The sequence below is a fragment of the Agelaius phoeniceus genome, chromosome 1 (genome assembly GCF_051311805.1).
Source record: "Agelaius phoeniceus isolate bAgePho1 chromosome 1, bAgePho1.hap1, whole genome shotgun sequence".
Taxonomy (NCBI): domain Eukaryota; kingdom Metazoa; phylum Chordata; class Aves; order Passeriformes; family Icteridae; genus Agelaius; species Agelaius phoeniceus.
Genome location: NC_135265.1, coordinates 89,177,030 through 89,201,111, shown reverse-complemented (window position 1 = coordinate 89,201,111; position 24,082 = coordinate 89,177,030). Strand labels below are relative to the sequence as shown.

At 37.4% G+C, this 24,082-nt stretch overlaps 1 protein-coding gene across 13 annotated transcripts in view; it reads right to left on the bottom strand.

Moving 5' to 3' along the window:
* The window catches only part of LOC129118663 (poly(rC)-binding protein 3-like), a 501,082-nt gene that overhangs the window by 411,000 nt on the left and 66,000 nt on the right, over positions 1-24,082 (bottom strand). The window contains exon 1 of one of the 13 annotated variants that reach the window (XM_077182903.1): positions 3,579-3,597. The exons of the other annotated variants lie outside the window; for them this stretch is intronic. The gene's annotated coding sequence lies outside the window, so the exon portion shown is untranslated. Of the gene's footprint in view, positions 1-3,578; positions 3,598-24,082 lie in introns of those variants that run through there. 13 annotated transcript variants of the gene reach the window in all.

The window sequence follows — 24,082 nt, the reverse complement described above, 5'->3', positions numbered from 1 at the left end:
TTTTTTTCTCTTTCCTTTCTTTTAGTTGTATTTTTTTTTAAGATTTCCACTAAAAAGCTTAATTCTTCTCCTGAGGACAAAATTAAATCCCACAAAATAAATGAAGTTCTAAGCTCTTGGATAGCTGACTACATGACAACCACCATTTGCCCTATTTTCTTTTTTTAACTGATGCTTGAAGCAATGAGATGGAAGAAGGATCATGCATATGATTACAGCAACAGTGGGAATTCTCCTGGCTTTACAAATGAGAACCATGGCTTACCACAGGGAAGCCACAGAATGCCTTAAGGCCCTGACAGTAGCAGCCTGTCTAAACCTGCTGTGCAGCAGGATTTGTTTCCTAAAATCCACAATTTACATCTTTTTGCTAGAAGGGAGCTTGCACATTTTCCTATTAAAAATAAAAATAATAAAAAAGTAGTAAAAGTGTAGATTTTTATCAGTAACCTTTGCTAAGTGTTTATTTCTTTCTTCTAACTGAAAGGCTCCAAGGGAAACCTGACTCATTTAAAAGTGAAAGATGAGCTCGCATGCATTTTGTTGGTAGCAAACAGATCAGAACATGATGCTGCAATGCTGTCCCATCACAGCAGAGCTCTGGTTGGTTCATTTTCCCTGTCACACAAACTCACAGGTAGCTATGGGTAGCTAAGTTGCTCAGCCACAGCAAGAAGGGTGCAGGACAGGACAGCCATAACAAAGTAAGAATGTCAACTGGTTTAATTTCAGCCATAGTTTCCTATTCTAAATGTTTCATTGAACTAGTGCAGGACAGAAGTACTGATATCAAAATTTCCTTTGTTTTTACATATTGCTAACATGAAAGATTGGCCACTAAAATTGTTACTTAAAATATAATCTGTTTCTGAGAGGTCCAGATTTCACTGCTGTTTTTTTTTGTTTTTTTTTTTTTTCTTGCAGTGAAATACCAAAATCAAATTAGGATGATACACGACTTTCTATGTTCACAGACGTCCTGGCCCAACATTTTAACTGATTTTAACACTGTGCATTACAATCATTCTGTCAAAATATTGATAAGAAATTCAAATATCCAGATTTGAGTCACTTAAAGCACATGCCTCAACCACTTGCTTCCCAAAATAAATAGCAAAGAATTAAACTTCTTTCTGGTTTGCTTTTTGAAAGTCCTTAAAAAATGAGAGGTCAATCAATGTGCCTGTTCATATATAAATGTCTCATTTATCAGATCCATTGTAAAGTATCATTTCATTCTCTTGTGATCAAGTGCTGATTCTTGAAAGGATTCAATTCTGTTAATATAAAATCTGTATATTCAATGAAAAAGAAAGGGTTTTTTTTGCAGATGGTTGTAAGCAATTGTCTAAAAAGTACTGAAATTTGCTTTATTTCAAACCACTTAATTTCCTATTGTAGTCATTTGCAAACTGTAATTTATCAATTTGTTTTCATTTGTGACAGTCAATTGTGAACTTCAGCAAAGATATTCTTTGGGTGCCTTGGTTTCATCATAGAAGGGATACATTTCTGTTTTCTGGTATGTTTGAATAGGCCAAGGAACTGGAACAAGAATATCCAGCAGATTATCTGGATTTTAAATACAAAGAAAAAAAAAAAGGAGAGCTATCCAACTCCACACACTTGAATAACAATGTTAATCTGGTGAGATTTAATGTAGGAGTAGCAAATGTTGAGTTATGTGGATGACCATGAAAGATTGGTGTGTGGGACAATGGATTTTGCAAGATTTTTTTAAAATCTAGGACAGAAAACCTTAGAATTGATAGAATAATTAATGTTCATTGAATGCATGCACTGCTTTAAGATGTTCTTCTCACTTGTAAAAAAATGAAATTATGAGTCAGTGATAGAATAAAAAAATATACTATATCCCATATTCTATATAAATATAGGATAGATAAATATACTCTTTAGACAAATGAAGAGAACAACTCATTTAATCTGAAATTAGGATCCACTTAAATTGATCACAGATTATTCTTTAAATAATTTTTTTCAGAATAAATAAACCAGATTAGCATTATTCTAATACAGTTTCAAATACCTTTGACCCTATTTTGTTATTTGGCATACATTTGACAAAGAGGAAAAGGTTTGTCAATGATCTATTTAATTGAGATGATGAGCTATTTTAAGAAGATTATCAATGAGTTTCGGATATGGTTGTCAGCTTCTTAAACACAAACAGAATATCAAACTTTGGAGTAGAACAGAACTGATGTTATTATACTGTGATCCTAAGTCAATTTTTTTTTCAGTCACTATGAATATAAAAAACACAAAATAAAATTACTGAGTGCTCTACAGCTGCTGCACTTAAAATACTCCAAGGTGCATTTTTTTGTCAAATGGCTTTTAAAATCCATCTACGTTGCAGTAATGGAAGCATGCAGCAATTAATCACAAGCTAATTTTTTAAATGGAAGGCCTACAGGATAAAATACCGACTTTTCCACTAACATCAACCCTGTGTACATATTGGCAACCAGCATCCATAAAATTCAAAAACTAAAAAATGCTACATTCTCTCATCATTTTTTCTCAAGCTGGCAATCTGTGCCTAACACTAGGACTTATGAGTCAGCAGTTCATTTGCATGTTGCCCCAGAAGACAAAAAAAATTGTTATTTTTGTTTGGGTTTAGAGTTGTTTGTAAGGAGACTAAAAAGGGAAAATTATAATCAGGCTTGATTACTCTAAAACAATGGGTTCATTCAGATCATACACAATCAGTTTATCAGACCTGAAATGCTAGCATATGAAAATGTATGCATGGTTAATGTGCAGTATTTCTAGCTATTTTACTTTCATATTTCAACTAGGACACTATATTGTGAATGTTGAAAGATTTCTGTATTCAAAATTGCATTATCAAAGTGATAAAATTCTGATCAGCGTAAGTTTAATGCCTTAATACATGGATTAGGTTGGTTCCTTTATCCAGAATAACTTCAGGAGCTAATCTCTTTTCAGGACAGATCCTATCCACATACATACAGAAATCTACAGCATCTAAAATTCTACCTCATCCTGGCCTGTTTGCCACTCAGTATCCTGGCATTTCTTATGGGATTTCATGTTTTCAAACATGATAAGGTTAATCCCCTCACTCCATCCATATTTCAGAGGAACATATGAAGTAAAGAGTCTGAGTGGGAGCACTCTTACTTCCCTGACTCTGAGCTGGTTCTTTACAGTTTCCAGCACAATTCAATCCAGTCTTGATGCAGCAAGAAATGACCATATGAAATAATGTGGTGGTACACTGTCTGGGAGTGCAGCATTTGGAAGAGAAAGTAGTACAGTTCCCCAGATCTCCCAGCCAAACAGCTGTTGTTTGGCTGTGCTTTTTCTTCAGCACTTCCCTTCTCTGGCAACCTGAGGCTGGAGCAAGATGACAGGCTAACTTGGCCATGGCTATCAGAAATCATGCCTGGACTCAGACCACTGTCTGATATATAAGTAAATTGTTCTGATCAGATTTTTCTGCCTGACTGACCTTGCTTTGTTTTGAGATCACAAAATTTTGCTCCATTCCAGTTACAAATACCTTTTTGGTTACCAATACTTACATCAGATCACTCAATGCCCTGGAGTGTAAACTCTTGCTTTGCTCACCTCAAATCATATCATGCCATACTCTCTTAGCCAACAAATTTGCTTCAAATTCAGTTCTACCCTTCTTCCATGGGCTGAGCTTATTTCCTCCTCCTACAACAGAGGGAAACACCAGGGAATTGTTAATTTCCTTCCTCTTTGTATTAAGGGACAGAAAGGAGACCAGGATACAGGCTAGCCTTTGGTCCCAGGATGTGGGATATCACAGCAGGGCAGTGTTAGGTTAAATGCAGCTTCTCTTTCATTCTTTCTAAGTATATTTTGCTGCACAAGGAGAGAAGAATACCTATTATGTGATTTAGATAGATTATTCTAAATGCTGCACTGTAACTCAATTTTGCAGTCATTCTGAGCCCTTCTTCCAAGACAAGAGGTGATCCTCAGAAGCGTTTGTGATTTACATGCTAAAGTCAGTGACCTCCTGCTTGTCAGAAAATAAACCAGGTCCCACTTCAGTTTCAGATTCTTTTCACAAGCTGGCAAACAAACTCTCTTCTATGTCTGTTGATAATATGCCAGCAATAGCTAAAATTATTTTATTTCTAGGTTAGGGAGCCACTGCATTTACATTTTAGGAAGAAAAACATATTTTAATGCAACCCAACCTGCAGAAAATGGTTTGCTTGGTTAATTTTAATAAAAACATCATTTATCTTGTCCCAAGCACCTTACACTCTACTAAGAGGTTCTCTTCTATATCAATGAGGAAGAGGAAAAGAGGGATTTTTCTTCCTTTGAAGTAGATTTAAGTAGATTTACTTTTCCACAGAGAAACAAGCAACATATCAAACAAACGTACCTGCTTCTAAAAAGGTTACTGACTGCATCACCTTCCTTTGTCATATAATTAGTGAAAGCAAGAGCAAGTGTGAGAGATAAAGACTAAGCCCTGAGAGATAAATCTTTCAAAAAATGGACTATATCTACAAGCAATGGTGAACCATGAAAGCTGAGTGCAAAAAACTCACTACCCAGCAGATATGGAAGCAAAAATGTGAACTATGATAAAGGTGAAATTGTCCACTTTTCAACATTATGTGGCCACTGGTTAAACCCTTTCTGTTGCCTCCCATTGAAATTGATGAATCAAATAAGAAGGAGAAGTTGAGTTAGGTCATAAATATTCAATTTCAAAACAGAAAAAAAGCAACAACACTTATTACCTCTATTTCAGAAGTCAATAACCATAATTTGACCTACGAGAATGCTCAGGATTATGCTTCTAAGATTTGATATAAATGTCCTGATACTGCCTCAAATTGCAAGTGAATTGTTACAGAGATAAAACCTCACTGAAATTTCAAGATGGAAGTATGGCAAGAAAAGGTGTCAGAATTGAACCCCTCACAGTCATCTTTAATAGGACATGGTGAAATCAGTGTGTCTATCAATAACTGCAACCAGCTTATAACAAAGACAAAATGAATAATACTTATTCGTTTTCCAATGGCAGTAACACAGAAAAAAGTTTTGCTTGAGTAAATAACATCCGTGATTTTGCCTTCAATATACTACTGCAGCTTTAAGGCTTCCTATTTAACAGGATGTGGGGGTTTTTTAGTGGTGACATAAAAAACATTGGAATTTTGTGCCATTTAAAAATCTAATTTCAATTTGGATTTTATTTCCTGCTAGTAAATCAAGAATAACACTTTTATGTTGTTTGACAAAACTATAAAACTGCCCACATATATATCAACTGTTCCTCATTAAGAAGTGCTCTCACATCAACATTCCTCTCCCCCCACAGAACAGATGTAATGTCATTTTACAATATCTAATTCTAAGTTAGCAACATCAGTAAGGCTGAATTACAAAAAACAAGCAGTTGTTGGCAGACAACATAAACAATTTGTCTAAACTGTTTTCCCACCGATACACTTCTAATTCCTTTCTCCAAAACCTCTCAAACTTAATCTGTGATTTATTCTCCAGACTATGGCTTTGAAAACTATGTATTATTCCATTCTGGGAACAAGAGGAGGTGAAGCAGTGTTTATGGAGTTTCATTTAAATTTAACATTTTAGGGAATTTAGGTCTCAGTGCTGCTTCCACTGAAGTCATTGGGAGTTTCAATACTGATACTAGTAGGAAAAAACCCTACAGGATTGAGATGGGACAGGTTTAGATTTCCAGAATTATATCCTTTACTTCTGATGAATACAGGTAGAAAGCGGTCAGCTCATCAGAACACTTCCATTGCACAGCAACATACAGTGATATTTACGTACTAAGCCCAGAGATGGTCATGAACAGAAAAAGATTAAGTATTTATTTATATAAATATTTCCATGCACTCCTCCTTCCACCAGATCTGTTTTAGGGGCAGTACGACAAAATGTTGCTTGGTGTTGTACTCTGTTTTGGAAATTGATATACTTGAATATATTGGAATTGCTGTGAAACTGAAGTTACAGTTTCCAAAGCGTTCTGGAGAGGAGTAAGTGCCATGAAGGCTTTGCCTTGGACTGTTACTGCCAGCCAGTAATGTTGGAGAAAGAAACTCTAATCTTTATTAGAGAGGCAGAATTTCATGTAGGAACTCCACCAAGACCTCATCTGAGAACAAACTGACATGTCTACCCAAAAGTAGTTGCCCACTCAATATCAAGTTTAAAATAAAGATTCCTCTTTTGGCTTTTCCAGGCCTTGGATGATTTTCATATCCAGTACAAAAGCAGTCAAAAGTCACTGCACAATCTGATAGTGTTTGGTATCTGTCTCCCCAGGCCCTTTTCTTAAATTAATTCTCATCTGTATATGCATTAAAAGAGATTTTTTTATATTGTCCCCAGATTCATGATAACTACGCAAATATGCAACATTATTGCAATGTTTTTGTTTTGGCTTCTGATTGCAATCAATTGTTTATCTTTTTCATTGTCTGTTGAAGCAGCACATACTCGACCTAACAAATGTTTCTATCCAGTAACAGGCAACAATCCACTACAGGCAGATTTAATTTTGGCTGTCAGAAGCAATACTGCACCAAATTAAAGCACTCCCCATGCAATTTTTAAGCATGATAAAAAATGCTATTCACTGGGTTTTTTCTTTTCACATGTAGATAATTTTTAAGTACCAAACTTAGCAGGGGTGCAGATTGCGACCAGGGATGTGCATACATTAATTTGGAAACAGTTGTAGATCTCAGCTCCAGAAAACAGAAGAAAAAAAATCTGACTTTCTTCCTCAATAAAAGAGGAAGACTCTTTCAGTATTTCCAAAAGGGAGCAGTGACTGGCACCAGAAGCGCCTCATCTAGGTAACACACAGACAGGTTTTCATATCCTTGTGCCAGGCTTCTTCTTTGGCCCACAAGTCAAATTTGATCAGTGGGGAAATGGCCACTGATTAGATCACTGCTTATACAAAGATGAACTTGGAAGAACCCATGGAGATACTCATCACAGAATAGTTTGGGTTGGAAGGAACCTTAAAGATCATCTTGTTCTGACCCCACTGTCATGGGAAGGGACACCTTCTGCTAGACCAGGTTACTTAAAACCTCATCTGACCCAGCCTTGAACACACAAACATTTCAAGGATTGGTCCCTGGCCTATATAGCACATATACATTCTTTCCCATCTGCCTGTCCTCCAGAAACAGTCCTGCACTCTGTATTTCTCTTCTCACAAATCAGCCTGCCTGTTTCAGCTCTGTTCTCCAATTGCTTTGCTACTCAAGTGATGCCACTGTAAACTCTAGCACGAACACTGGGAGTGTTGCTTACTCCCTCCGTCTGCTCCTATTTATGTCACCTCTGAATTGGACCAGTTGTATCTGTTAAGCTCAAAATGCTATTTTGGGAACATCCCCTACTTTGCTGAGTTCAAGAAGCCAACTGCAAAGTATCCACTGTAGAGAATGCTTCATTCACCTTTCAAGCAGAATTTTCCCACCACCCCTTCACTAACACATTTTGTAGTTCCCTACAATACATGATTTCTGACAGAATCAGTTCTTACCTTTAAAGGCAACTAAGTGAAGAAAGGTCTAAGAAGCACAGAAAAAAAAAGCAGTTTTACTATATCATCCACGAGGAATATAGTGTGTAGTAAAATGTTGAGGATTTCTGCAGGTTTCTCGTGGTGGGAAACCTGAGAAACCTAACCACCACGGGAAAGGTATGGACAAATCCAGCTAATCTAGTTGAGCTTCACATGGCTCTCTTCTGTATGACTCTGAGTCTATAGTGTTGCAGAACTACAGGAGAAATTAATGAATCATCTACTGTAAGACTTAGTGCACCATTCCTTTGTCCTCTGCTGTTATTACCACCTATGCTGAGAAGCACAGGGAATACTTTCTTTCTGGAGCATTATTTTTAATGAGTGTCATGTTCGTGGCTTAACAGCATGTTTTGGCCAGTTGATTCAAGAGGAAAAGAAAATCATTTTATTGCACTTTGTTGCTCTTCAACCATGGCACACCACATCTGTGATTTTTTTCCCCCTAACTCCCAAGGTCTACTCCTCAAATCATAATTGATTATCATTATTATAATTGATTTCTCCATTTTCTTTTCATTTAGACAGCTATTGTGTTTATACAAGTTTGTGTTTTTCTGTATGTGTGTGTCCATTTGTGTATGCATCGATACATAACAATAAATACTGTCTTAACACTTATGTTGTTAGCCTAGATTATCAACTTTTTTTTTATATAGCAATATTTCATAAGTTTAAAATAATGACAATTCTTAAAATAGAAGTCACAATGGAGGCATTTTTCTAGCTCTGTCAGTCTTGCCACTTGTGTAAAGGGGTGATATCTTGTTTAGTATGTCACTTGGAGGAGGGAGTTACTATTCATTAGTAGGTATTTGATAAAAAAAGTCAGAATTTTTCTTAACTCATAATTTTACATTTTTTAAGTCTCCTGAAGCCAAATATATATTCATTAGAACACCATGAAGGTATTCTATGTGAACAATTACATGTAGTGAGCATTTCATATGGCTAAATCCAAGGAGAAATTGTTGATGGTGCTATCAACAAAGGTTTTTGGGGCTACTGTTTATCCCATGGAGGAACTTTCTTTCACCAGAAACCACGAGATAATTTTTACTAGTTTGTGATTACCAAAACCAGAGCAATTATGAGACCTAGTCACTGGCTTTACTTCTCCTGAAGGAACAGAATGACAATTGGGTTCATTGAACATGGTTTTGAGTGCTTTGATGTGCAGAGGTGAAGCTTATGTTCTTTGTTAACCAATTCCTGGAAAAAATGGCATCCAGCATTTAATGGTCAGAACTGGCATAAAATGCAGCTATTTCTTTCACAAAACGGTGAGATAGCACATATCAGGTTCTTTGATCCTGTGGCTCCCTGAGGTCACCTACCCAATCATTAAAAACCTTTTTTAGATACCTTAGATTCCCCTTGAAGATCTCTTGTGCAAGCTGTAGTGAAATCTGATCTTGTCTAGTTAGTAGATGGATCACAGCCCAAGGTCACGTTTAATGTTTGAAGGCCAAGATACAGATGGATAATAAGACATAACATGTAATGAGATGGACCCAGTAGGGCAATTAGGAGTTGACTGTAGAGCACATACCTCCTCCAGGTTCCCATGAGTGCTTGCTTCTATAGAGGATTGAAAAGCACCAAAACCAGGGAAATGGATGCACAAAAAAATGAAAAGAATCACATGGAAGGTTTTCAAAGACCTAGAGGAAACTCAGGAGCCTATTCATTGGATATATCATCTCAGTGAAAATCAGAGAGGTCTAATTCATCCTTCTGTCTTTGAAAACCTCCCACAGTAAGCCAAAAAAACCCCAACCTGAAAGTCCAGAAGACATACTACTTACTTGAATGAAAAAAATTCTCCTTGGGAGAAAGAAAATAATTCTCTGGACTTTGTCAGTACATAATTTTCTATGGGAAATATCTTAGATTCAAAACAGTGAGAATAATGTCTGGCCTTCTGGTCTTGTGGAAAATAAAGTGGTTTGTGACCAAGACATGAAATCTGAGAGGATAAATGCCTGTAGTCACACTAGCTAGAGAACAGACTGCTACAGCTGGGCTACTTCAAAAGGCAGGTTTTAAGTGGCATCTAAAGATTTATGGAAAAGCACTGCATTATTCTGGTTTAGCAAAGAACCTGCCTTTCAAAGATTTTAGTATTTCTCTTCTGGTGCATAACTAAACCGCTCCCTTCAAGAGGTGATATACTGACTTAAGACAGAAATACAATCTTAGAAAATAACGATTTATAAGAAATGCCATGTATCAAGCTTATATTGACAGCAACAATAGCTGAGTCACATTGGTAAAGAAGTCTGCTGTAGAGGAGTTCAACACAGAATTGCTACTGCCACATAAATCTCTTAGTCTGATGCAGCAGCTAAACCAGCAAAGACTTTGGTTTGAAAGACACCATGAAGAGCAATGATAAAATGAATGTTCTGCATGAGTATCTCTACCCCTCAAAATCCTGGGAATTGTGAAATTTCAAAGGCAGTTTTCATTATATTATCTTCCCCTTCCATCTCAAGAGAGTCATTTATTTGAGAAGCACAGTAGTATACAGGTAAGATTCCCTGAACAAAAGCATCCCATTTCAGAAAATTTGACTTTGAAAGAAGATGAACTGGATCAAGACTTTTTCTCAGGCTTTAAGTGTTTGTAATTGTTAGCAGGAGATCACCTCCAAAGTTCATTTAATGAATTTTACAGAAGCCAAAGGAAGGAAAAAGAAAAAACCAGAAAAGAAGATGGGAAAATTACACTTATGAGGTACTCCTCTGCTCTCTGGAGTTAATTTGTTTAAATTAAAAATATAGATGGTGCATTAGATGCTAGAAGAATGTATAATAAGTGGAAGAGATTCTGCAGATATATTTATTTACAGTATCCTTTCAGTCAAGTAAATACTAATACAAACAACATAAACATGTGTTACAGATGGAAATATATAGAGAAGCCCTTTGAGAATCTTTTTTTTCAGGGACATTCAACAGGGAGCAGGAACTCAATGTTATCTTTTCTTTTACATGTGACAGAAAAAAACCCTGGCCATTTACTAAACGGAACTGAAAATTTTGATACTCCAGAATTTGATACCTCCAAAAGATTCTCCTGAAAACTATGCTAAGGCACATGGAAAATAAGGTGATTTGTGACAGCCTGCATGATTCTCTAAGGGCAAGTCATGTCTGACAAAGTTGGTGACCTTCCCTGATGGGAATAAAGTATTGGTGGACGAGGGAAGAGCTACTGACATCATCTACCTGGAATTGTACAAAGCATATCACTATTCCACATGACATCCTGTTTCTAAACTGGAAAGACAGGAATTTGACAGCCAGGCCATTCAGTTATAAGGAAGTGGCTTACAACAAACAGCAAACTCAAAGACTTGCTGTTTGTTGTCATCTTATTGCAGGGGTTCCACACTGTTGTCTCCTATCACAAAAGTTCCATACCTTCTTGGTGTTTCTCATGGGCATCTCCTCCAAGCACTGACTGTTTCTCCTTCACAAAGCAGCCAACTGACTCCAGCTCCCTCTCAACCAGCCACCCCACTCTTTTATAGCACTCTTCTTCTCATTGGTTACAGCTGTGGCCTGCTAAAGTCAGGCCTGTTCCTAATCTTTGATAATTGGCTCAGCTGCAACTCCTTCAGGGTAAGATTACTTTCTACACTATCTTTATTTTCTTATATTATATCCCCCTACAGCTGTTAATATCTCCATGTTCAAGTGGAATCCAGTGATGAGTGGTATCCTCAGGGGTAGGCATCAGGACCATCATTGTTCAACATCTTTTGATGATGAACAACTTGACTTCTGGCAGCAGGGACAGTGGTATTGAGTGCATCCTCAGCAAGTTTGCCAGTGTCATCAAGCAGCTGATACACTGATGGGAAGGGGTGGAAGCCAGAGGGGCCTTGACAGGCTTGGGAGGCAATACCTTACAAACCTCATGGAGTTCAAAGAGGCCAAGAGCAAAAAGTCTCATTAACATATCACATGATTCTAGAAAAAAGGGAGAGAGGTGTTTGCACTGTGTGCAATGCTTCAAAGATAAGAGAATAGGAGAAGTTCCTAGTTCTGTGTGAATTGTGAAGGAATTTGTTAGTGGGCACACACTTGAGTCACAAGAGCTTTTCCTTGCTAAACCCTGGGAGCTTTGTAAAGCTTAAATTGCTCCATACTTTTAAGCAGAGCAGTGAATCCACTTCAGTAGCTAGAGATAAGCTTTCACAACTCTGAGATTTTAAACAATTATTTAGGTGTTCTTCTTGCTTTCTACCCAAAATGACTGTAGACGGTGGTATATCATTGTTGAGGGCCAAAGACTGTCCAATAATAGACAAGAATATAGGAGACAGATTTGGTGTACTGTACTATAAGAGAAAGGATGGTCCTTTCCCTTTCATTTACATTCCAGGGTAAAAAATTCTATTAACTTGCTAATGGTAAATTGGCCATCTCTCCTCTGTGCAATTTGACATGGTTATTTTGTAAAATGAAACTTTAGATCTCACTTTGAAGAAAAAACATCCTTTACTTACATTTGATCCATGTGGATCAAATAAAGTATTTTTCTAAGTAATGAACTTCTCAGGTGATAAACACTGCACAATGAAGTCTGTAACAGATGCTATGTAACAGAACAAAGGTACAAATCACTTAGCCATACAAAGAGACAAAAAGAGGAAGTGAATATTGATCAAGCATTCCTAGCACTGCTCTTAAACAAAGCAAAATTGATTTGGCTCCCTTTAACAATGGTCTGACAAGAAAGAAGCTACTGAATTTGAGTTGTCATCTACCCCGGAGGAACACAACAAAAGTCATCCTGGCTCATAAGCACTGTTCTTGAACTATTCATTTTCTGTATTTGCCTTTCCAGGCATCCAGTTCTACTCAACAGAAATGCACACTGTCTTTTCAGACTGTCCTCAGCCCAGCCCCACTGGATTAGTGCATCTGTAGATGGACGTTTCTCTGTTTTGGCTCATGTTTCTGAATAAAATGTAATCAGCTTGTGTTCTCCCAAGTAGACTCAATGCCCAAAGAGAACAGTTGCCAATGGTTACCCTGGCAGGATTTGAGAGAGGTCTTTTGCCACCTTACCTTATCATAACATTTCACAACAAGGTCCAAAGGGTGTTAAAAGCCTTCCTGACAAATCTGGAGGGCTGTGAGCTGCTAGTGAACAACCACAGATGTCTGGATTGTTTTTTAGATGCATTCTGTTAATATTTGAGTATTTCTTTCAAAGTGGTGCACAAAGCATAGCACAAATCTATACTCTAATTATTCAGGAAGATTAAAGAATATATTTAAGGCACTTAGAGTTATATACAAATAAACATTGGGTGCTCACAGTTTCCACCTTGGCCCAAAGGCTAGCTAACTTACAATCACTGAGTAGCATCTAAAGTCAGTGACATTATTTATAAGGGAATGTTTTTCAGCCAAAGTTTTTCAAATGCAGCCCTTGGGGTTTAGCTATTGTATAGACATTCCTCACCTCAGAGGCTTACTCCTAGAAGGAAGAACTGGTTTCATTTTCTTCAGTAAAACTCTAATGTCATTCAATACAGGCTATTCAGATCTGATCATAAAACATCTGATCAGATGTTCAGAGATGTGCAGTGGACACAAAAATAGTATATTACCCAAAACTGGGGCCTTTATAATGCTTTAGCTCCTGAAGTAAGCATTTTGGTGTGAGTGTAATGCTGCTTCCATGCACACAAATGGGAAAAAATTAAAATATCAAGAAGTCCTGTTTCTCTGAATGCAGCGGAAAGACATGAAGAAAAACAAACAGTTGTCTTTGGTTTGATCAGGTTTTCTATTACAACCTGATCTATTTTATCAGGTTTATATCTATTCTATCCAGGTTTTCTATTACAACCTCTGTGTCCAAGAAGTCTTCCCTCTTCCTGTTTCTGAGAGTCAGTCACAGATTCTCAGACCATTTTTTTCCACAACCTGCAACTGATATTTCTGCTACCAAGCATGGGCCACAGTCCGGGTAGTTTCTCTCTAACATTAATTCTGCCCAGAATGTCAGATCAAGCCTTCCACTAGCATTCTTTAGCTGCATAAGGGTCTGTTTATTCTTGCTTCCACTGAGAAATATTGCTTTGTACACCCACAGGCCAGTGCATAGGTGCACAATTGCACTGGAATCCCAGAATGCCTGCCTAATGGCTGGCAATGAATTCCCTCTGAGTTTAATCTCTATCTGTCTACATCTTCTTGGATCACCCAAAAGCTCGATTTTTCATGTCACACACAAGACACCTTGTCACAGACATCTTTTTATGAAAATCCTTTCCTTGGAGTTTTTTCCTCCTGAGAAGCTGAGAGGCCTCAGGGACAAAATGTAAACAATGGTTATCTGCTGCTGTGGAATGCAACAGGCAGGTCTGTGGCTGGTCTCATGTGGATGTTTGGAATTAATGGCCAATCACAGCCCAGCTGGCTTGGACACAGTGTCCGAGCCACAAACCTTTGCTATCGTTCTTTCCTTTCTATTCTTAGCCTTCTGAGATGAAACCTTTTCTTCTATTCTTTTAGTATAGTTTTAATGTAATATATATCATACAATAATAACTCAAGCCTTCTGAAACATGGAGTCAGATCCTCGTCTCTTCCCTCATCTGAAAACCCCTGTGAACACCGTCACAACACCTGGTACCCTGCAAAATTCCGTGTATATTTTTGTTACCAATTTCCACTTTGACATGTTCATATATGGACACAAAGAACAACACAAAATCATTGAACAAACTATTTTAAATTAAATTACATTTTCCTTTTTGCTGCAAGAATAATATAGCCTCTATATCTATTATAGAAAATTATTTGTGGATGCTGTTAATGAACTTACAAGCTCCAGATAATGTTACAAACCCATGTAAAATTTTAAAACACCGAAATGTCTATAGGAATTGTAGGATATGGAAAACTGCTTGCCATCATGGAATTCCTTATAGTGTACATACCATGTGAATTGTTTATTCACATAATGAAAGAAATGTGCAATGTGAAAACCCAACATAAATACTAGGGGGAAAAACCCAAACCTTCATGCAGATAAAAAAAATCCCTCTCTTATTCTAAATCCCACATTTTATTTTCAAAGAAATATTTAGAGCTATTATGTGTACCAGCCAGGAGCAAAAACCCAGCTTCAAAACAACAGGAAATGTAGAAAATGTGACAGAAAACAATGATCTGTACTTTTATTAGACTCTATAATATGTTTTTTGAGATCAAGATGATGTTCAGATCTGCAGGTTTTTATGTCTCATTTCCATAAAATGATCTGGTATGCATTTGAAGACATTATTTCTTAAGTTTAAAAAAGCCCTTAAAACTTATCTTCACTCTTAAGCCATAAGTTGTACTACATTATTTAACAATTCTTAGCAAGGGGAATTGCTAAAAGCATTGGAATTGGTTGTCTAGAGAGGTTACAGGCTCTCGTTCTAGGGAGATATTCAAAACCCAACTAGACAGGGTCCTTGTCAGCTTGCTCTAGTTGAGCCTGCTTGAGAAGGAGGAATGTACAGTATGATCCCAAGATGCTCCCTTCAACCTCAATTCAATGATGATGCTGTGATTCTGTGAAATAAAAGTCTGTATATGAACTGCCATAAGCCAGGCAAGTCCTTCAGTATTCCTTCTTTTTTTAAGAATTTTTTAATGTTATAAGCAAAACACAAGACTGCTTTTTGCACTTTAGACCAGTAATTAAATAATTTGGTATATCCACTTATTTCAGTGAGGTGATTGAATCTCCCTCTCTTTGCTGATGCATGGAAAAAACTCAAGCTACAATATCCCCCTCAAAAGAAAACCTCATTAGCTGCCATTAAACATGGCCAATAATTAAATACAGAAAATTTTATTCTTAGATTTACCAGTAATCTCTGAATGACTACACTTGGATAAACACCTACTTGTAAACATGTATATATTTTGTCATAATGCAATGTGTGGCTGCAACCAGTAGAAAGCAAAAAATATTCAATTGGTGAGAACTTAAGCAGCTTTGACTGAACATTGCGAAATAAAACAAAATTAACATACTGCAGTTAAGTAGTCCTTCTAAATATTTACAGAACAGGCTGTATTCTGTAACTCATATAACTGAACTGTGGTTGTGCAACAAGATGGTTACACTCAAGAAGCTGCCTGTATAAATTGGGCTGCTTTATTTGGACCCCAGCACCTGCCTTCTTCACAGAGGTGTTCAAAGGTGAAAAAATGTGCACTGTAGAGCTCAATGGAAAATGCCTTCTGGCTCATGGGGATTAGCACAGGAATCAAATAATTTTCCCATCTAGCAGCACAGAAGTGGAGGGACACAGTAATATAAATTATCTTTGGATTATTGTTTGTACATGGATAATTGTTTTTACTGTAGTTGCTTAGGCTCTTGTTTGCTTATTTTATTAGCAGAAAACAGTGTTGTTAGTGTTTAAAAGAAAGTCTTCCCTAAATGGAAAAGCTTTCAAGTAGTAAGCCCAGTATCTTCATCAGTGCCAGTGATATAAATAATAGAGTGACAGCTAGTCCACACAGACTCAGAAACAAAAATGAAAAGGCCAGTTACATGCACTTGTCAGTGCTAGTTTCATCCACACCTGCTAACTTGCAAGACCTTCAGCTAATCAGTCAGTAATGAAATGAGTAGGAAGGGGAGAAGAAGAGAGGAACAGGACAGCTAAGAGACGGAACATCACCCAAACATCATTCCCCATTAATATAAATAGGAATGGGACATTTTAAATTGAATTTTACTAGGTGGCTTAAATAATTTCAGGACTAAATATATCTTTCTACTATATAAACATCTCAGAATTACTGTTTGTTGAGGTTTTTTTGCAGTCTTCTATCTACTTTTCCACCTACCCTTTCCAACTCCCTCATAATTGTCATCATTCCTGTCTTGGCAACATCAGAGAAAACAGAGAGGGGACTGAAACAAGAGAATCACATAGAAGAGATTTTTTTAACAGGGCTATGCAGGGCTGCCTTACTAATCCAGCACACACAAGGTATTAGTGATTGTATTCTATGAGAAAAAAATATTAGCAGAGTGAAAAGCATCCAATGCCAAATCCAAGGGCTGCTGAACTCCAAGTAAGTTCTCTCTTACACCCTTCACTCTCACCCTGCAACTGCAATAAAAAATGAGAGGACATAGATCTTTTTTCTTAATAGTAAGTTTTAAAAGGGAAAATGCATGCAGAGCCAATGTGCTCAGTAATTTGATCAGCCATGCCTGCCTGACATATGTGTTCCAACAAAGTGTGATTTAAGTTACAGAGCATTTATGCATTGAAGAGGAGCTTTGCTCTATTTTCTAACATCTATGGGGATGAAAATACTGATTGACAATATAATTTTATACAGATAAATCAACAAGGCACTTCATTCATTTAGACTTCTTGAAAAATCTCATCTGAACATACTCTTTAGAGGAACCTTTCCATAATTACATGTATGGGATCTAGTGATTTTTCCATTGAAGATTCTGAGCTCACTCAAGGGACACTATATGGCCTGTAAGCTTTTCAGTCACAAAGCTTGACAGTATTTTTGAAACAGCATTTTCACAAATCTTGTAATGATGTCAACACCCAGGAACAAAGATCAGCATGCTGGTATTCGCAAAATGAAGGGGGAAAAAAAAATTCTGCCCTTGGTGAATTTGATGAGAAAACATCATTGCATTATCATTTTACTCAAGCAGTCTAATTCAGTGAATCTGAAGGCTAATGGAAGAATTCCAGAATGGATTTTCAGATCCTCATACATTTATTGAGTAATATCACACAGGTAAGGTCAAGATTTAAGGAAATATTTTAAAAAAGCTATATTGTATCATTAACATCCAACGCTTTGTAAAAAACCTGTTGCTCAGTACTATATATGTCTTGGGTACAATGGTTGGATTAGCAGATAGTGGGAGAAAATCTATATTCACTGTAAAAATAATTGTCACTGTATTCAGCATTATTATATAAATTCTCCTCTCTTAAAGCATAATGGACACACATATTTTCTATTGTAAAAGATCTGTTGCTCTACTATGCACTCTTCAAGCTTGTGGGAATTATAGCCCTTGATAGATATTACAACTTAGTTATCCCTGATGAGTGCATTTTGTAGCCTTAAAGAAGACAGTTCTCCTCTAGCTATATATGAAGAAAACACAAAAGATTCTTGTGGCATCGGATTTTCTTTCTAAACAAGCAGAAGCCGTGATAACCCAAAACCTGTTAGTCAGCCTTTCTTGTGCACAAGCAAAAAAAGCTACAAATAGGGAAGGAAAAAAAAAGGAAACAGGACATCAATCATACAACTAAATTTCAGCACAATGCTTATTTTAGTCTTTGGTCTTCTACCAAAGTCTCAAGAAGAGAGGAACAACAGAGATTTAAGATGCACTGTCAACTGGTTGAACCCTCTCTCTTTTCCCACTTTCCCTGGACGTTAATCTTTCTGTAGCAAGCCGGCTGTTCCTTAGAGGCTCCAGCTGACAGCCTGGAATATGAATGCAGAGGCAGTTGAAGTAGATGTGCTGGGCTGTGATTTGCAGTCAAGAAGCTGATACATGCTCTCTTCTGTTATTTCTGCTCCAGGGCCCTGCTCAGCTGGAGGATGGATGGCACAGCCCACAGGATGCGGTAACCTTTTACACTGATGGAGCAGGATCCAGAAGGGCTTGATCCACTTGTGACCCCATTTGATTTGTTATTTTAACTACTAAAACCTGCAGCTGGACCAACTGTATCTTACAGTTTTTGATGGTACCCTCCAAAAATAGGAAAAGTCCCTGGCTTGAGGAAGACTTGACCTGCTGGCAAGGACTTAAGTAAGTATTGACAAATGGGTTGCACTTTGCTTTCAACTAATATTTGAGGAAATGTACTTGCTTGAACATAGTATAGTTTGCTGCAGGCACAGATCACCATGAAATTATGACTCCTCAGAAAGCAAAAAAAATTATAAGATGAGCTAACCAAGATGACAGGACATATCAAATTCATACTGACTGCAATTTCTCCCAAACTCTGCCAAACATACTCAGCCACAGACAACATCAATTAGTCTTAAGCTCTTATCTTCTTTTCTTCAGTCATCCAACCATTTCTTTAATTTTTAACAGGGTATTTTTTTTTCATATCTATGTGACACTAAATACTATTTACTCATATTCAGTGAAGAAAGAAAATAATAGAAAATACTATAAACACAGACCGTGTGCATACACATGTACTTTTTTTTTTGTTAGATAGACAGACAAGCCTCCTGAGGAAAATAAAGATATTCCTACGAAACAACACAGTGATTTCTCCAAGATAAAATTTTCAATGCAATGTATGAGCATCATCAATAGCCAACTGCTGTACAGAGAAATGCAAAAGGGAAAAAAATGTGGGTTTAGAATATGATTTGATTAGTCTCAAGGGCCCACATGATGAGATCATATTAGAAAAATATTTGCTTTTTTTTCCTTGCAACATGAAACAAATACTGTGTTGCAAAATTAGTCAGCATCTTTAAGCCCCATTGCAGAGAAACCTACAGTAGTATAGCCATCTGTTTTAACAGAAAGGTACTGCTGGATATAGCACTACTGAGAATTACTGGAATAACTGAGATTATTGAAAAGAAAAAAGCATTAGTCAAAGGATAATAACAAAAAGCTTTTCTGTTTTGTTAAAATATTTACCCTCTTTGGGATACTACATCCTATTGGTTAGATAGCACTGCAAGATTTCTACATTACAATATAAGAACTATTTTTCCAGCTCGTTTCAGCGGGAATGAAGACATTTTTCATTCAGTATTTTTTTTCTGTTAATTTCCAAAGTGGTTCAATGCCTATGTAATTAATGCCACTCATAAAACGTAAGAAATAAAACAAATCTGCTTGTCTAATTTAGTGGCTCAGAGAATATTTTGAGTTTTGATTCAAGAAAGAAAATAAAAGCATCATAGTTTATCTTCTACTTTCTTTGAAATAATTCAATACTTAAAGCATTATATTCCACTTACATGCCCTAATCCATTAATTTACTTTCCTTATTTTTCTTGCTTATCAGTGTGATGACCAAGAACTAAGCCGGTATGAAAGTCCCAATGAAGAAAACTTGGCTTTTGTTTTGTATCAGTGTTTGGTGTAACATCCCTTTTTTTACCCATACTAGACACATCAAGAGTAATGGCAGCAACAGGTTACTCCATCTCTATGACCAGTCCAAATCCAGCAAAAACTGGATCTGTTTCATTGATGCCTCTTTCTGTCAGTCAGTAAACAATGCGCTATTTATCTATGCAAAATAATGGTAACTTCTTCCTAATTATACCTTTTGCTAGCACAGATGTTTGGGCTAGATACCCGAGAATCAGATAACCCCAAAGCAAGGGGAATCCAGCTCTCATCTCCAAGCAGAATGGAGGATTCAGACCCCTTAGAACACTGGATACTCACAGGTCCTAGCAAGAAGGCTAACAAGGGAACTAGCTAGTGTTAGTCATAATCCCCTTTCCATAGTCTGGGTATCTCTATGCTAGAGACAGAAAGGACTGTGTCAGATCTCAGAGATCCACTTTACAGAGGAGTTCATTCAGCTCCTTGCATTTCATGCTCCTGGTGTCCAAAGTTCATTCTTCTGAGGGTGTGACTGTGTGAAGGACACTTTCATTCAAGCTGTCGAACAAAGGGCTTCACTTTGCTTTCATTATAGCCACTGTACACCCACTGAAACCTACTTCCCTATTCTGAGAGGAGAAAAGTGCTTGCTTGTTCATATTTCGTCTCAGAATTATTCTTTTTCTTAGTTACAGAATGCATTTCCAAGGGCTGAGGGCAGCTATGACATTGATCAGAGGCTATACTGAAGAAATGAAAATGTAAGGCTCTTCTAGTGATGAGGGGGTGTGTACCAGAGCTGTCAGTGCTAACAGAAAGCACAAAGGGTGCAGGTTCAGCCCAGAAACAGCAGTGCAAAGGTTAACATTTTCAGTTATCAAGCCATTAACCTTCACTGCAACATTTTTACAAGCCTGTAATCTAGGTTCGACAAGACAAGCATGCTCTCCCCAGCATTTTGCCAACACAACCAAAAGTTTGATATCTGGGAGGCTATCTACAAATGGTTAACTTTCACATTTTTTAGAGAAAAAATATGGCTTCCTCTTCTAATTTGATTTTAAACCAAAGATTTTGTGCAGCATTACTTCACTCAAATGACATCTTAAGTGCAAATCTTTTGATGCAGTATAATCTTTCTGAGAGAGAGTACTTCAAAATGTAAATGATGAAAAATCTCTATCTGGTGTAGGTTTTCTATCAACACTTAATAGATAAATGAATTTTCAAAGTCTTCATTATTCCGATCAGATGACACATCATATTTACATTCAGATAATCCTGAATGGGAAGCTTTCTTGCATAGAAAAACAATCTGGGTCATCACAATTTGCTGTATGTTTGCAATTTATATCCCACAGTGAACATAAATAATGCCCACAATATATTCCAGGAGAGGAGCCCTAGGAAGCAGCACAATGGACAACGGTTGTTAAAGATGTGCAGCAATTGCATCCTCATCTGGGTGCGAACACCTAATCTCTTTCCCTCCATTTAAGCCTGAGAATGAAAAAGGGTCTGGTTTTCAAACAGAGCTCTAACAGTATTTTTGCCCATAATTTGCATCTCACATTATTTTCTGATAATCTAAGGCAAATTCATCTTGGTAAATGGCTGGACATATCTTGTAAAATGAAACCCTACCTGACCAAAGACACTGGAGTTGGTAAGGTCACCACACTTTCTCGCAGAGCTGGAGTCAATAAATATCCATGTAGGAATACACATCATGGGACAGCAGGAAAAGGACACAGGAAACACCTGTCTTGGTGGTCTTATACAGAGCATGAAAGAATTAAATTAGGAGTGAGAAATGGCTGATAGGAAAATCAACTATACAGTCTAGGAACGTACCAAGGTGGTTTGGGAAGTCCTCGCACAGGGGACAAATGAAACTAACAGCAAACTAATGCAAACTGTTACATCTTCTGCAATTGACAGTAGATGTCCTGTCTGAAAAGAAACAGCTTTTATAGATTTGCAGTCCAGTACCTCACTGAAATGAGTACTCCATGGGAGACCTGTATCTCAGCAATGATGTTGAGTTCCACAATCCAACAAAAGAGTTGGATTCCAAAGATGACGTAGAACCCTGAAGAGGCACACAGATGTATGCACAGATTTCTGCCACTCAAATCTGCCAACTTTTTCTTCCCTGTGCATCCAGCATGAAAGCTAATTTCAAACAAATTTGCATTAATGGCAGTTCTTTAATTAACTCAGGATGGGGAAGCTTTTACATCTCAACTGAACAAGACACAAGAGTGAAGTACAAAGCCAGGGATCTCATTTCAAGCCCAGTGACTCAGTGAGTTGTAAAACATTAAGAATAAAGATTTACTTCCTCTTGCATTTTTTAATCAATGGGGTTCTTTTGTTCTCATCCCTGTTTTTATTTTTGTTCCCATTGTTACTGGCACTACCTTGAATGGCATGTTGAAAACTCCAGCAAAATGAAATGATAGACAGCAGGATACTTGGTGTACCCTAATGAAATGAAAGGCTGTTATTATCCAGACAGGAGAAGCTCTTCTTTCCAAGGAAAGTATTTGAACCCTTATGTCTCTCAGTACTGCCTAGCAAATAAATGGCATCCTGAAAGCAAGAGCCAGTAGGATATGAGGAAACCAAATTATATCCCATACGAGGTAATAAGGTCTATTATCTCTTTAAACTTTCAAGATGTTGTGTGCTCAGGTATCTTGGGAAACCTTGTAAAACCCACTCCCCACCCTTCTTATAGGTCTGGCAATACAGCATGTCCCAAATATTTAAGTTTTTTTTTGTTTGCTCATGATGAAGCTGTAGTCCAAATTTTTAATACTTCTTTTCTGAGCTCTTATTCCTGAGAATTCATTTAGAATGAAGAGGTGTCTTAAAAAACATGGAATCACAGAATGGATAAGGTGGGAATGGTCCATAGTGGATTACCAATCTCTGCTCAAGCAGGGTAATCCTAGAGCACATGGCATAGGATTTTGTCCAGATAGTTCTTGAGTATCTCCAGTGAAGGAGACCCCACACCCTCTCTGAGCACCCCATTCCAGTGCTCAGTCCCCTGCACAGTAAAGAAGTTCTTCCTCATGTTCAGGTGGAATTTCCTCTGCATCAGTTTCTCACTGTTACCTCTTGTCCTATTGTTTAGCACCACTGAGCAGAGCCTGGATCCATCTTCTTGACACCTACCATCTCAGTTGTCTAAGGAATGAACATTTAAAAGTAGAGAAGAGCTCAAAATGTTAGAAACCTGTTATATTAAGCATCTAAAATTATCAGTAGTGTGTAAGTAAATAGCATGCACTGCTCTTTGAATTTGACAATCTGGCAACGCCTCTCTTGTATCTGCAAAACTTTCACATACTGGTATGAGAGGATCTCTGTGCCAGTCCACATCCCCAGTCATTGAGAAGTTATGGGAAGAAGTCACCATGCTTCAGTTACAGTCTGAATTTATGTCTCAGAAGTAGCAAGGAGGTCAGTAGTTATTCAAAGTCCACCCACAGGCAGACTGTAGCATAGTGAAAGAAATGTTGTAGATGTTGTACTCTTCAAGTCCATGAATATTCTGGATCCCATCCTCTCTGGAGGGAAATATTCCTCAGGAAATATCTAGCACCTTGCCTGGAGCAACAAATAATTTGGCAATACTCTATGCTGACTCAGGACAACTTTCAAAAGATAGCACAGACTTACATAGTCTTCTTTACAATGCATGAGAAACATCCATAGTAATTTAGTGGCAAGTGCAGTTCCAACACTTCTCACACAGAAGGAATCTTAGCTGCAGGCTAAGATATAAAGTACCTATTAACAGCTGAATGCAATTTTAGACTCCAGCTTTTCTGTTCCTGCTACAAGATGAGACACAACGCAGAAAACAGATTAATCCCAAATGTAACCATGTCCTAATGAAAGAACTGGTCAACAAATAGATATTTTCTCATTTGTGCTCTCAATTTTACGTGGGTTAAGGTTGCCAATGCAAACAAGAGCTAATGAAATTCAAGATTTAACATTTAATTAATCATAGCCATGTGGTATTTCTGTTAATGAAATGGTGAGCTCAAGGTTAGTAGGGAGGAAAAAAAAAAATCAAAGCAATCCATCTTCTTATCAATATATAGAAACTGAATGCTTACTCTATGAGTACAACGCCATGATTTCAATACCATGACACCCTTGTGCATTTGTCTCCACAGAGGAGTCACACACATCTTTAGAGAGCAGCCCCAGGCTCCAGCTCTGTCTTGAGAGCACAGTTACTGAAACACCATGTGAGAGTTGACCCCACAGCTAGGGCAGCTGGCA